The following is a 13,245-nucleotide window of genomic DNA, read 5'->3' on the forward strand; positions in this document are numbered from 1 at the left end:
TTGGTTTATGAGTGTTTTGGAATACGACCCTGTTTCCTAAACAAATTATGCTCGTAATCCAAGGTTCCACTGTAGCTCAAACCAGAATTTATTACTGGCAGCAATTAAATCAGACTTTGTAGTTGGTTCTACTTTCTTTTGAATAAAGTCTTTCCAAGCGTGCCACACCATTTCAATGGGATTCATGCCAGGAGATTCTGCAGGTGTCTTCATCCAGTTAATTCCCTAAGCTATCACTTTTCTTGCAGTGATGTGGTTTGAGTCATCGTCCAGGAAAAAACAGAAGTTTTTTTTTTTTTTATGTATGGAGCAGCAGTTTCTTTTATCATAGCATCTTTAAAGAAAGACAGGTGGCAATAGGTCCTGGTCCAAAGTCTGGAAATGGCTCCCCAAAGATGAACTTTCACAGGATGTTTCGGCTTGGGTTTGAACTAGTTTTACTATATCTCTAACCAAGTTTTTGTCTGATTTTCCAAATTGATCTCTCACCAATGTCCACTCCATGGTAACGCCACAGTTGTTTGTTCACAGAGCTTGCAACCATTTCATTGTTTCAGCTAGTGATGGTTTCTATGGCTGTCACAATGACTTTATAAATCAAGTACATAACATTAATAAAAATATTTGACATTTAAAGCCTAACAAACACGATAGTGTATAGTTTGTTAGTATAAGGGTAAGTAACTTACTGATTAATTTTGTGAGGATTGCATTTGCGTGATGTCTGGTCTTTATAATGTCTTCTGATGGTGCTCAATATTACATTTACACCAACAGATTTTAGATGGTGGTGTATTTCTTGACTGAAACGTTCAGCAGACCTCATTGTCCTGATGTCTTGAGGATGAAACTTACTGATCTTGAACATTTTAAAAATGTCTCTACTGTACATGTGGATGGACTGTATTTATCTCAGATATACATTTCATGCAAGCTTAAGCCCCTCTCCTCTTACTTTAGCTTCACACAAATACAGCCTGTGAGCATATCCGGAAACACTTATCTGTCGGGACCGGACAATTAAAGTGTAGATTAATCTGGAAAACGTTACATTAGTATGTTCAACAATTCACCTAGGACCTGCAAATCATTAACTGGCAACTGGTTCAATACTTGATTTTCACAGTTCACTATTCAGCGTTTCCTCTACCCAACAACTCACAAAGTCATTTAGCAGTTTTAGTTTCCTTGAGAAACACTTCACGTTCTTACCATCCTGTTCACCAGTCTCTCATACATTGGGTGATTCTTACTCATGTGATTTTAAATAAAAAAATAGAAAAAAACAAACAAAACAGAAACAACTGTATCTGGATTCGGGAGGCTCAGATGGCAGACCAAGGGCAGATTGATTTCCTGTTTGTTTGTTTACAAGGTGTATTTTTTTTTAAATATAAGTAACTTATTTAATTTAAGTAATACTTAGCAAACACAAGGTCTAATGTAAAATACTATACTTAATGAAGCACTTACAATACTTAATCCATCGGCCAGGTCGGTAAGGCTGGTCATTAAAAAGTCCATGTTTCGGAATGATGAATATTGATACTTTGACAACATACACTTATTAGCCATAACATAACATAACCACAACATATTAACACTGTTGATCAATTATCTCCCTGTAAACTAAGGTAACTAAGGTAAATTAAGGATGTCTTGTAACATAATGCAATAACTAGTTTTATTTATTTATTTTTTTTAAATTACATTAAAAAATCATGGGTTGTGTTTTGAGTAATTAAAAAACTATTTTACACATTTAACACATTTAATGATAAGAAAAACCTCCTTCTTTTCTTTTCCAGGGATTAAAAATGTTAATATCAATTGGCTCAGTTGACACCAGGTTTTACCAGGACTGCTATTGATGTCTTAGCACACCTATACACTCTGATTCCTCACACAAAATGCAGCCTTTTGTAAAGTGAAAGCGCCGCTGGTTCACACAAACATTTTACATTTGCTAAAAGGCATATTTGCAACCACAATTCAGCCATTTACAGACAACATGCATTGTGCTATGTTGTTTTTTTGTGATCTGAGTATTTTATGAGTGAAATAAAGCTCCTCACAATGGCACTCACTTTCACTTAGCAAAAGGCCCCAGATAGCACAGGTACGTCACGGAGACGTCTGCTAAAGAGCGTATCATCTGGTAAACATTGCGTTAGTTTTTTTATCGTCAGATTTTGATCGTCTGTAGATCGCTTGTTTGAGCTGTTAAATGATACATCGTTTTTACATCTATATGACGTCAATATGACGTATCTTTATCATCTGAAACTTGCTGGTATGTGGACAGGAAGCTGCAGCATCAGCTATGGGGAAATATGTGATTTTTTTTTTAATCTAGATATTTTACTAGAAAGTATAGCACATCTAAAGATGAACACTACATTCTTTTGTAGATGTAAATGCAGGTTTATGTTCCTTTTCCCATTTTCTTTCTTATACATTTAAAAAAAGTAAGTTGGCTACCTGTTACATGTACTAAAATGTGTTTTGTACATAATAATTTCATGTTTCCAAGATCAACATGTGTACGATTTTATTGTTGTGTTTATTTAAAGTTTATTAGTTAAGCATTCATTTATGTTAATCGTAAGTTGTTCTGTGACGTCATTCCATAATTGCGTAGTTGCATGTCTATTACGCACAGTAGAAGTTGTTAGGATACGGAAGTTGTGCAGAACACAAGCTTTAGACCGTAATCTAAGACTCTATTAAAAAAACGTAATAAGATACAGCAAATAAGTTGTTGTAACCATAGTTGATTTATGCAAGAAAACTGTAAGAAGCTGGTTCGAACCCCGGGTGATGCTGTTTTTTCCTCTCACAGCCGGAGGCACAGAGAGAGCTGATTGGCCGAGCTCTCTCAGGGGGGAGGGATGAGAGGTACTTGCGCTCCCACATTAATCACGGCTCTACAGCCAATCAGGGGCGTCTGTGAGCTCGCGCTGTGAAGGGCGCTTTCCTCCGAGTGTGTTACTCCTGAGGATATAAAGCCTCATTATTGAATGTAAATAAATCAGATCTACCACAGCAGATAATAAACTATGCTATGTCATAACCAAAGCAAACACCACGATTATGCCTCGTTTCGTTCAATGTTGCTAGGCAACGGACCACGCGCCTAATCGGCGAGAACGTGGTTCACTTGGCCGCGGTGTATTACAAACCTGCGAATTGTTTCACTGCTTATGCATAAAAGCGAGGGAAATGTGAAAGTGATGTGTGGCCACTGAATGAGAACTAAATCAAAGATTTCAGTAACTACACTGAGTGTAACATCTGCATAGTGACACTAAACAGCTGAACAACTTCACTTTCCCGTTTACTTCTGAGAAAAAAAAGCTGTATGTTGTTTGTTTATATGTAGAATGTTTATAAAAGTACAAAAAGTAGGCGCGCGCGCGCGCACAGACACACACACACCTCCCCTGAGCCCTCGGTCAACATCTATTGACCGTCGATATGCAAATGAGTCAAGACGTAGCCTAACGTGGTGTCGTGTCGGATTTCAGCGGTCAAAGAAAGTGGAAAGACTTTGAAACAGTTTCAGTGTTTTTTCAGTTACAACAAGCACAGCGATGAGTCCACGTTGTTTCACTGGTTATGACATAGTGACACTAAACAGCTGAACAACTTCACTTTTCTGTTTACCTCTGAGAAAAAAAAAGCTGTATTTAGTTTGTTTATATTCAGAGTAACACCTTCCAACCACCTCTCATAGTCTATTGTTAGTTTTAATGATTTGGCTGAAACTAATTATCACTACATAAGTACCCCAACACCCCTGATCATGAGTTTCAGCTGAAACTAATTCTATACATGCAACAGAAAATGTAGATGCAGATTCCAAATGTATAAAGATACATGCTATATATTTATATTCCGCTTCAGCGTGTTTCTTAATCTTTCCCTATATATATATATACTTTTCAAATAAAATCGCTATTACTTGACCCTGAAGTTTAGTTTAGCACACAAAAACTGAAAAGTCCTTTCTGGTAAATCAACTGCATATGTAGTTTATTCACAGCAATTCATTAATAAAATGAATATACATTGTACAGTACAAGGTAAACACGAGAAAGATTACAAAATAAAAAACAAAGAGTGTCTTCTTTACAAACAGCTTCTACTGTGCGTCGAGATGCTGAAATCCCTTGCATGTTGCCCCTCAATTTTGTGCTTCCATTTCAAGTGGAGAGATATTTGACCAACAGCTTAGAACAAAAGAACTGTAGGTGTGATCACAACCCCCTCCGAACGGCCGTGCCATCAATCACTGACCACCTCAGAAGTTCCCTCCAATGTATGCTGATGTTTTGCAAGTATTTTTGGAATGTGTTATTCATTCATTTATTCTATTCTGTAGGGCACTAACTACACAGACCAAACTGTTACCTTATTTTATTCTTATACTCATCGCTGTGCTTGCTGTAACTGAAAAACGCCGCAACTGCTTCAGGGGAGGTGCGTGTGTGTAAGCGCGCGCGCACGCTGCAGCCTGTGAATGAATACGCACAGCAGAGGGACAGAGACATGAGGGACATCTAATACCTTATTGTGTAGTGTCCCTTTTTCAGCGGATTTCTCTGCTACCGCGGATCAGTTTATCAACTTGTAATATATTAATTTTAGGAATATATTAACATGTGCAGACATTTAGTTGATGGGGCGCTGCCCCTATTGCCCCTGAATAGAGCCAGCCTCGATTACACACACATACACACATATATATAGCATGCATCGAATACACACACACACATATATATATATATATATATATATATATATATATATATATATATATATATATAGCATGTATCTTTATACATTTGGAATCTGCATCTACATTTTCTGTTGCATGTATAGAATTAGTTTCAGCTGAAACTCATGATCAGGGGTGTTGGGGTACTTATGTAGTGATAATTAGTTTCAGCCAAATCATTAAAACTAACAATAGACTATGAGAGGTGGTTGGAAGGTGTTACTCTGAATATAAACAAACTAAATACAGCTTTTTTTTTCTCAGAGGTAAACAGAAAAGTGAAGTTGTTCAGCTGTTTAGTGTCACTATGTCATAACCAGTGAAACAACATGGACTCATCGCTGTGCTTGTTGTAACTGAAAAAAACGCTGAAACTGTTTCAAAGTCTTTCCACTTTCTTTGACCGCTGAAATCCGACACGACACCACGTTAGGCTACGTCTTGACTCATTTGCATATCGACGGTCATTAGATGTTGACCGAGGGCTCAGGGGAGGTGTGTGTGTGCGTGCGCGCGCGCCTACTTCGTGTACTCAGAGGTAAACGGGAAAGTGAAGGTGTTCAGCTGTTTAGTGTCACTATGCAGATGTTACACTCAGTGTAGTTACCGAAATCTTTGATTTAGTTCTCATTGAGTGGCCACACATCACTTCCACATTTCCCTCGCTTTTATTACATGAACATAAGCAGTGAAACATCCCGCAGGTTTATAATACACCGCGGCCAAGTGAACCGATTAGGCGCGTGGTCCGTTGCCTAGCAACACTGAACGAAACGAGGCATATTCGTTGTGACATAGCATAGTTTATTATTTGCTGTAGTAGATCTGATTTATTCAAATTTAATATTGTTTTAGCGATAATTTCACGGAAGCGAGTTCAGAACTAAATCGCTGCTCCGAGACGTTCAGAAGCTTCAAATAGAATCAACAAACTAATAACATTTTCTCCATACGATATAAAATTAAGTAGAGCTTTCCTTTTTGTTATAGTACGAAGTCCCTAGATGGACAAAGGAGGAGAAAAAACGGCAGAAAAAAGTCAAAAACTTTGGGTTATAATTCCAAACATGACTTGTTTTTTCCCTCTTTGTTTGTCCCCTTAGAGACTCTGTAGTAGGTTTTCTCAGTTGAATATGAAAAAAAGATACCGCTTATTATCAACGCGGGAATGAATGGCGCATTGTCCAAGTGCAAGTTGATCTTGGAGCTAAACTATTTGCTTTGGGTGAAAGCGCCATCTAGCGATCATTGTGTGTCAGCAGCAGCTTCCCATTCAAAACAATAGGCGGTCAAATGACCGCTGAACCGCGCTTTTAGTAGGTGACACTGGCGCGGCGCTTCTAGTGTTAAATATAGTTGAGGTAGAAACTCTGAGTTATATGATGACACCCAGATAGAAGAGACGCTTCCAGGCTATCTCTCTTCTGGGACATCATCATTCCTGAAAAGCTATTACTTCCTTTCAAGCTGTGTAGACTTTTATCTTCCCTGGATGGAAAAGCTTTTCACGCAGCAGGTCAGGTTGGCGCATTGCACACCATGGTGGTTTTGCACGCCTACCAGGCTGACCTGCTGAGAGACTTGAGTACTGGCGGGGCTCTGCAAGGTAGGCGTATTGGACTAACGCCAGGCCACAGACTTGTCTCTTCGTGCAATAAAGCAGACGGCTCGTGCTATCGGCCGTTTTATGGCTGCTATGGTCTCCGCGGAGAGCCACTTGTGGTTGAATCTCAGGGGCATTAAGGAGAAGGATCGTGTATTCCTCCTCGATGCCCCATCTCGCCTCCCGGCCTACTTGGCGATGTCGTTAACTCGGTCGCCACTAGGTTCATGAGGCAAAGTTATATAACAAGCCTTCGGGAAATTTCTTTCCCGCCTTGCTCAAGAGTCGGGACTGTCGGCCACCCAGTCTTGACCGGGTCTGACTGTTGCGAGGCGTGAAACACACAAGGAGAGTGTTTTTGAGCTGGGCACCCCCTCGCAAGATTGGGGTGCATCACCAACATGTTGTTGAATCCAGAGCTGATAGTAACGTTGATAAGTTATACTTTCTTGAGCAGTACACTAGAGGATAGCCTAAAGATCTCGTGAAGAGCTGCCAGCATATGCCAGATCATTGTGGTTATGCAGAAGCGATAAAACTGTTACACAACAGGTTTGAAAAAGAGCTAAAAATTCAAATGGCCTGAAATAAAGTCAGAGGACGGAACGTCATTAGGCGCTTTCTCCCTGTTTCTGGTAACTTGCCGCAATGTTATAAATGACATTGAATACATGGATGAGTTAGGTAATCCTACCAACATGAGGATTATTATCTTAAAACTGCCCTACAAATTGCGTGAAAGATGGAGGGCCCATGCATACGAATACGGAGCGCCGTCGGAAAAGAGAAGTTTGTGCAGTTGTTGGAATTCGTTGATTGACAAGCAAAAGTAATATCAGATCGAAATTGAGACCTGGACGTTCTGACTAGTGATAAACACTGTACTAAATCTCTTCAAGGATCCAAGCTAAAAAGGGAAGGAAAAAGAGGTAGCAGCTTTGCAACCGGCGTAAAACAGGTTGGTGAAAATCATAAAGACTTGATTACAGCAAAGAGTAATTGTGCATTAGTTATCAGAATCAACTTTGCGCATTCTGTGAGAAAAGTCATACCATTAGACGAATGCTACCAGTTCAACGCTAAGACATATAAAGACAAATTGGACTTTTTGAGAAAGAATAGATTTTTCTTTGGATGTTCAGTAAAAGGACATTTAACCAAAGACTGCACAAGAAGAATCACATGTCAGTTATGCTCAAAGAAACATCCTCGCATGCTACACATTGCTGCACAAGACACAGCTCAGGTAATGGTAAAAGTTGATAAAAATGTAACAGTTAATACCTTGCCTGCTTCAGTGAGTTATGAAACTAGCGCCTGTACTGGGGCTGGGGACAATTGCATTCTCTCCATAGTACCTGTTAAATTAAAGTCCAAGAAAAGTGACAAGACAGTTGAAGTTTATGCCTTTATGGACCCAGGTAGTTCTGCACTTTTTGAGTCATTAGCAAGGCAGTTAAATGTTCAAGGCAGAAAAGATGACATGATGTTAAGCACCATGAACTCGAAGAAGCAAGTAGAAAGCTATGTGCTCACTGACTTGGAGGTTAGTGGTCTGGAAGAAAACACCTTCCAAACTTTCCAAAGTGTTTACACAAAAAGGCATCCCAGTCTCAGTGGAAAACATTCCACAACAGCACGACATTCATAAGTGGCCATATATCAGTGAAGTGAAATTGCCTCAGATTGATGCTGGAGTTAAAATTCTTATAGGCAACAAAGAGTATAAGCTCCTAGAACCATGGCAAGTAATTAACAGCAGGCACATGGCCATATGCAGTAAAGACTGCTCAACAACCGAAGTGCAGCCATGCAGCACGCACTAAATCCGCTCTTTTCATGAGGAGTATTCAAACTTCATGAACGACATGTTTGAAAAAGGTTTGCAATAGATAAGGCGATCCCCCTGATTTAATGAGCCCTGATTCCTAGAGGCGAAGTGAGCCCACGCCCCTCATAGGAGAGGGCAATAGCAACTCTCACGCAGCTTGCGGCCCCAAAACATGTTAAAGCTGCTCTGACTTAGGCAACTGGCTGATGCAGTGGACGTAAATCTGAAGAGCACGTACTGGACACAGTAAGTGAAGTCTCTCCTGCTCCAAAGCTGTAAAGGCGGAGAACAGAAGGCTTCAAAACAATAGGATGCATATTGGCAAATGCGTGTGACGAGGGCCAACCCTCCGCGTCACACACTTGCTGCAGGGGAATACCTCATGCTAGTGCAATAGATGAGGCAATCCCCCTGGTTGAATAAGCCCTGATTCCTAAAGGCGAAGTGAGCCCACGCGCCTCATAGGAGAGGGCAATAGCATCTCTCAAGCAGATTGCGGCCCCAAAACATGGAAAAGCTTCTTTGACTTATGCCACTGGCTGATGCGGTAAATCTGAAGAGCACAGACTGAACACAGTGAGTGATGTCTCTCCTGCTCCGAAGCTGTAAAGGCGGAGGACAGAAGGCTTCAAAAACAACAGGGTGCATGTTGGGAATGGAACTTTCGAAAAATAGTTCAGTGAGGATGCAAAATTGCCCTGACTAGCCCAGGGCCAAAGTCTAGGCAGGATGGGGAGACTGACAGATCTTCGATCCTCTTAGAGAGGTAACGGCCATTTAGAAAAACCATCTTGAGGGTCAGAAACCTGAAGTCTGCACAAGGACATGGTAGTCTCAACTGCTGAAGGAAGTGCTTGAGGGCCAGGAATAGAGCCATTTTTTTAAGACAATTGATGTGCCGCGCGAGAAGATGGCTTCTCCAGGTTCCTTGGGCTAGATGGTCATCTAAGACCGCACCCCAGCCCATGAGGAAAGCGTCTGTCGTTAGCATCTGCGATGACAGGACGAACTTAGAGTGGGACCCAGAGTCAGAAACCATGGTCTGAACCACATAGGAAGGGTACGAAGCACCTGGCGCGTAGCCCTTATTGGGGATTGGCCCTAGAGTGAAATCCCCTGGTTCTTAGCCACAACTGAAATGCTCTCATGTGCAGAAGGCCCAAAGGTGTCATGGTGGATACAGCTGCCATGAGAGCTAAGATCTCTGAAAGTGATGGTGACTTTCTGGTCTAGCTTGATTTCCTTGAGGGTGTTGCGAATGGATTCGACACAAGCGGGAGACAGCTGTGCCCGCTTACGCTTGAATCCCATGTGACACCCAAATATGTTGTTTTCTGAACGGGAAAGAGCACGCTTTCATGGCGTTGGATTTCAATCCAAAGAAACAAAGATGAGCTAGGATTACATGCTGATGTCAAAGCGCTAGCTACTGAGACTGGGCCAGCCAGTCATGTAATTCTGCATTTAAGAACAGCATTTATGTCCATACTGGACTCGGTAGGAGTAAATCATTGTGTAGTAGGACCCACTCATAAAGCAGGTCACACTTTAGATTTAATAATATTATTGGGATTAAGTATAAGAAATTTATTCACAATTCCACTATCTGAAGTTATCTCAGATCACTATCTCGTCTCAGTTCAAGTGTGTCACAGTAATAATGTATGCACAGCGCCGCGCTACCGTATGAAACGTACATTCACATCAACTACCAAACAGAGTTTTATCAGTAATCTCCCAGAGTTCCCAACTTCGTTTAGATCATCGTCTGACCCCAGAGAACTCGATCAGGCAACTAAATATTTAGAGTCAACATTTCGCTATACCTTAGATGATGTAGCTCCAGTTAAAAGAAAAATTATTAGAGATAAGAAACTTGCTCCCTGGTATAACAATCACACGCACATTTTAAAACAGACTGCTCGGAAATTAGAACGTAAATGGCGTCAAACTAAATTGCTAGTATTTCAAATAGCATGGAAGGAGAGCATCCTGAACTAAACTTTGCTGGTTTGGTTGCTGACGTAGCTTCCTGTTTTCGTATCGTTGCCGCGAAAGTTTGCGTTTGTGTTAGCGTTTAAATTACATACTTTTTTTTCATTTATACAATAATAATATTAATAGCAACTAGTTTTTATATCTCACACTATTTGGCTTCGCATTTTTGGCTTCGCTTTTTGGAGAACGCGCGAGTTTCTTTTTCTAAAAACAACAAACGGAATTCAGCTCCAAACAACTACAACTCCGACTCAGGTACGTTATCATGTCCAATATTCAGCTCGTTCAGTGTGTAGAGTGCAGGATGTTTAGACATTCTTCCTCCGTCGTTAGCGGTAATTTTACTTGTGATAGGTGTGTGTTAGTGAGCACTCTGACGGAGAAGATATCAGCGTTAGAGGAGCGCATCCAGACTTTAGAGAGGGTTAGAGAGTGTAAGAGCAGTGTTATTTCTGTAGCGGACAGTCTGGGTGCCGCAGGCGGAGATAACCAGCCCCCGACTCCGGCATTAGAGCCCTCACAGCGGGGCGAGTGGGTGACGACTCGGCGGCATACTCGTTCAGCCAAAGCTAACGCTAAGGCTAGCCCACCGGAGCACACCTCTTCTGCGCTTCACGTGTCCAACAGGTTTGCTCTCCTCAGTGATGCACCCACTGAGAAACCTGAAAGAGCTCTGGTTATAGGAGACTCTATACTGAGACACGTGAAATTAGCTAGACCTTTAGGGGCGCCAGCGGCAGTGGTTAGGTGTATACCGGGAGCCAGAGCACCGGACATAGCAGGTAATCTTAGGGCTCTAGGACAGCACAGGTTCTCCAAGATAGTAGTACATGCTGGAGCTAATGATATACGCCTTCGTCAGTCAGAGGTTAGTAAGAATAACTTTATAGAGGTGTTTAAATTAGCGAAGGCGATGTCCGATGGAGTAGTATGCTCTGGTCCCATCCCAATGAGACGTGGTGACATAACTTACAGCAGGTTATGGTCGCTGAACCGCTGGATGTCCAGGTGGTGCTCCGAAAACAATGTGGGCTTCATTGATAATTGGAAGACCTTTGAGGGCAAAGCTGGCCTGTTAGGGCGGGACGGTGTCCATCCCACTCGGGAAGGTGCTGCTCTCATTTCTTGCAGTATAGCTCATAGTCTTAGAAAAGGCCTAGTTAATCGGTGACAATCCAGAGCCCAGGCCAGGGAGCAGACAGACAGGCTAAACCAACCGTCTGCTAGCTGCATAGAGTCGTCACTCAGGGTTCACTCTATTGAGACTGTGTCTGTTCCCCGAGCTAAAATCAAATTTAGAAAGACTCAGAAAGTCTGTTTTAGTAATTTAATTAGCATAAAGACCACAAACTTGGATCAGACTGAATGCGCAGCCAGCACCTCTGATCTGAAGCTAGGACTGTTAAATATTAGATCTCTCGCATCTAAAGCAGTTATAGTTAATGAAATTATCACAGATCAGGAGTTTGATATACTCTGTTTAACAGAAACCTGGATTAAACAGGACGAGTATGTAGCTCTAAATGAAGCTAGTCCTCCTGGATACAGCTACATACACCAGCCTCGGTTAACTGGTAGAGGAGGAGGCGTCGCAGTTATTCACAATGATAATTTGACTATTGTACAAAAACACGGACACAAATTTAATTCATTTGAAATTCTTTATAGTAACATAAGTGTATTTAACTATATTAAGTCAGCTCAGTCGATCCCGCTAATTGTCATTTACAGACCTCCAGGGCCGTACTCGGACTTTCTTAGTGAATTTGCAGATTTCCTCTCAAACCTAGTCGTTTCTGTAGACAAAGTGTTAATTGCTGGAGATTTTAATATTCATTTTGAAAACCCAGAAGACCCTCTGAGAACTGCATTTATGTCTATACTGGACTTGGTAGGAGTAAATCAGTGTGTAGTAGGACCCACTCATAAAGCAGGTCACACTTTAGATTTAATAATATTATTTGGATTAAGTATAAGAAATTTATTCACAATACCACTATCTGAAGTTATCTCAGATCACTATCTTGTCTCAATTCAAGTGTGTCACAATAATAATGTACACACAGCGCCGCGCTACCGTATGAAACGTACATTTACATCAACTACCAAACAGAGTTTTATCAGTAATCTCCCAGAGTTCCCAACTTCGATTAGATCACCGTCTGACCCCACAGAACTCGATCAGGCGACTGAATATTTAGAGTCGACATTTCGCTATACCCTAGATAATGTAGCTCCAGTCAAAAGAAAAATTATTAGAGATAAAAAACTTGCTCCCTGGTATAACGATCACACGCGCACTTTAAAACAGACCGCTCGGAAATTAGAACGTAAATGGCGTCAAACTAAATTACTAGTATTTCGAATAGCATGGAAGGAGAGCATCCTGAACTATAGAAAAGCTCTTAGTGCAGCTAGATCAACATATCTCTCCACTCTTATAGAAAATAACAAAAATAATCCTAGATTCTTATTTAATGCTGTAGCCAAATTAACCACAAATAAGACCACTGCAGAAATCTCCACAACAACATCATGCAATAGTGAGGACTTCATGAACTTTTTTAATAATAAAATTGTAAATATTAGGCATAAAATTGAGGTTTTGAAACCGAACTATGTAATTGATGCAGATGTTAATCTAGCCATGTCAGCCCGGAACCTAGAATACTTTACTCCCCTTGAAGAGAATGAACTAATTTCACTCATCTCTTCTTCAAATTCATCAACCTGTATATTAGATCCTGTACCGACACATTTTCTTAAACAGATAGTACCAGCAATTATAGAACCCCTGTTGAGAATAATTAATTCTTCACTCAGCATTGGATATGTTCCAAAATCTTTTAAATTAGCAGTTATCAAACCAATAATTAAGAAACCTGACCTCGACCCCTGTCAGCTGTCCAGTTACAGACCAATATCAAACCTCCCCTTTATCTCTAAGATCCTGGAAAAGATAGTAGCGGAGCAGCTATGCTCATATATACATAGAAATGGCATACATGAACTGTATCAGTCAGGATTTAGGCC

The sequence above is a fragment of the Clarias gariepinus genome, chromosome 7 (genome assembly GCF_024256425.1).
Source record: "Clarias gariepinus isolate MV-2021 ecotype Netherlands chromosome 7, CGAR_prim_01v2, whole genome shotgun sequence".
NCBI lineage: Eukaryota > Metazoa > Chordata > Actinopteri > Siluriformes > Clariidae > Clarias > Clarias gariepinus.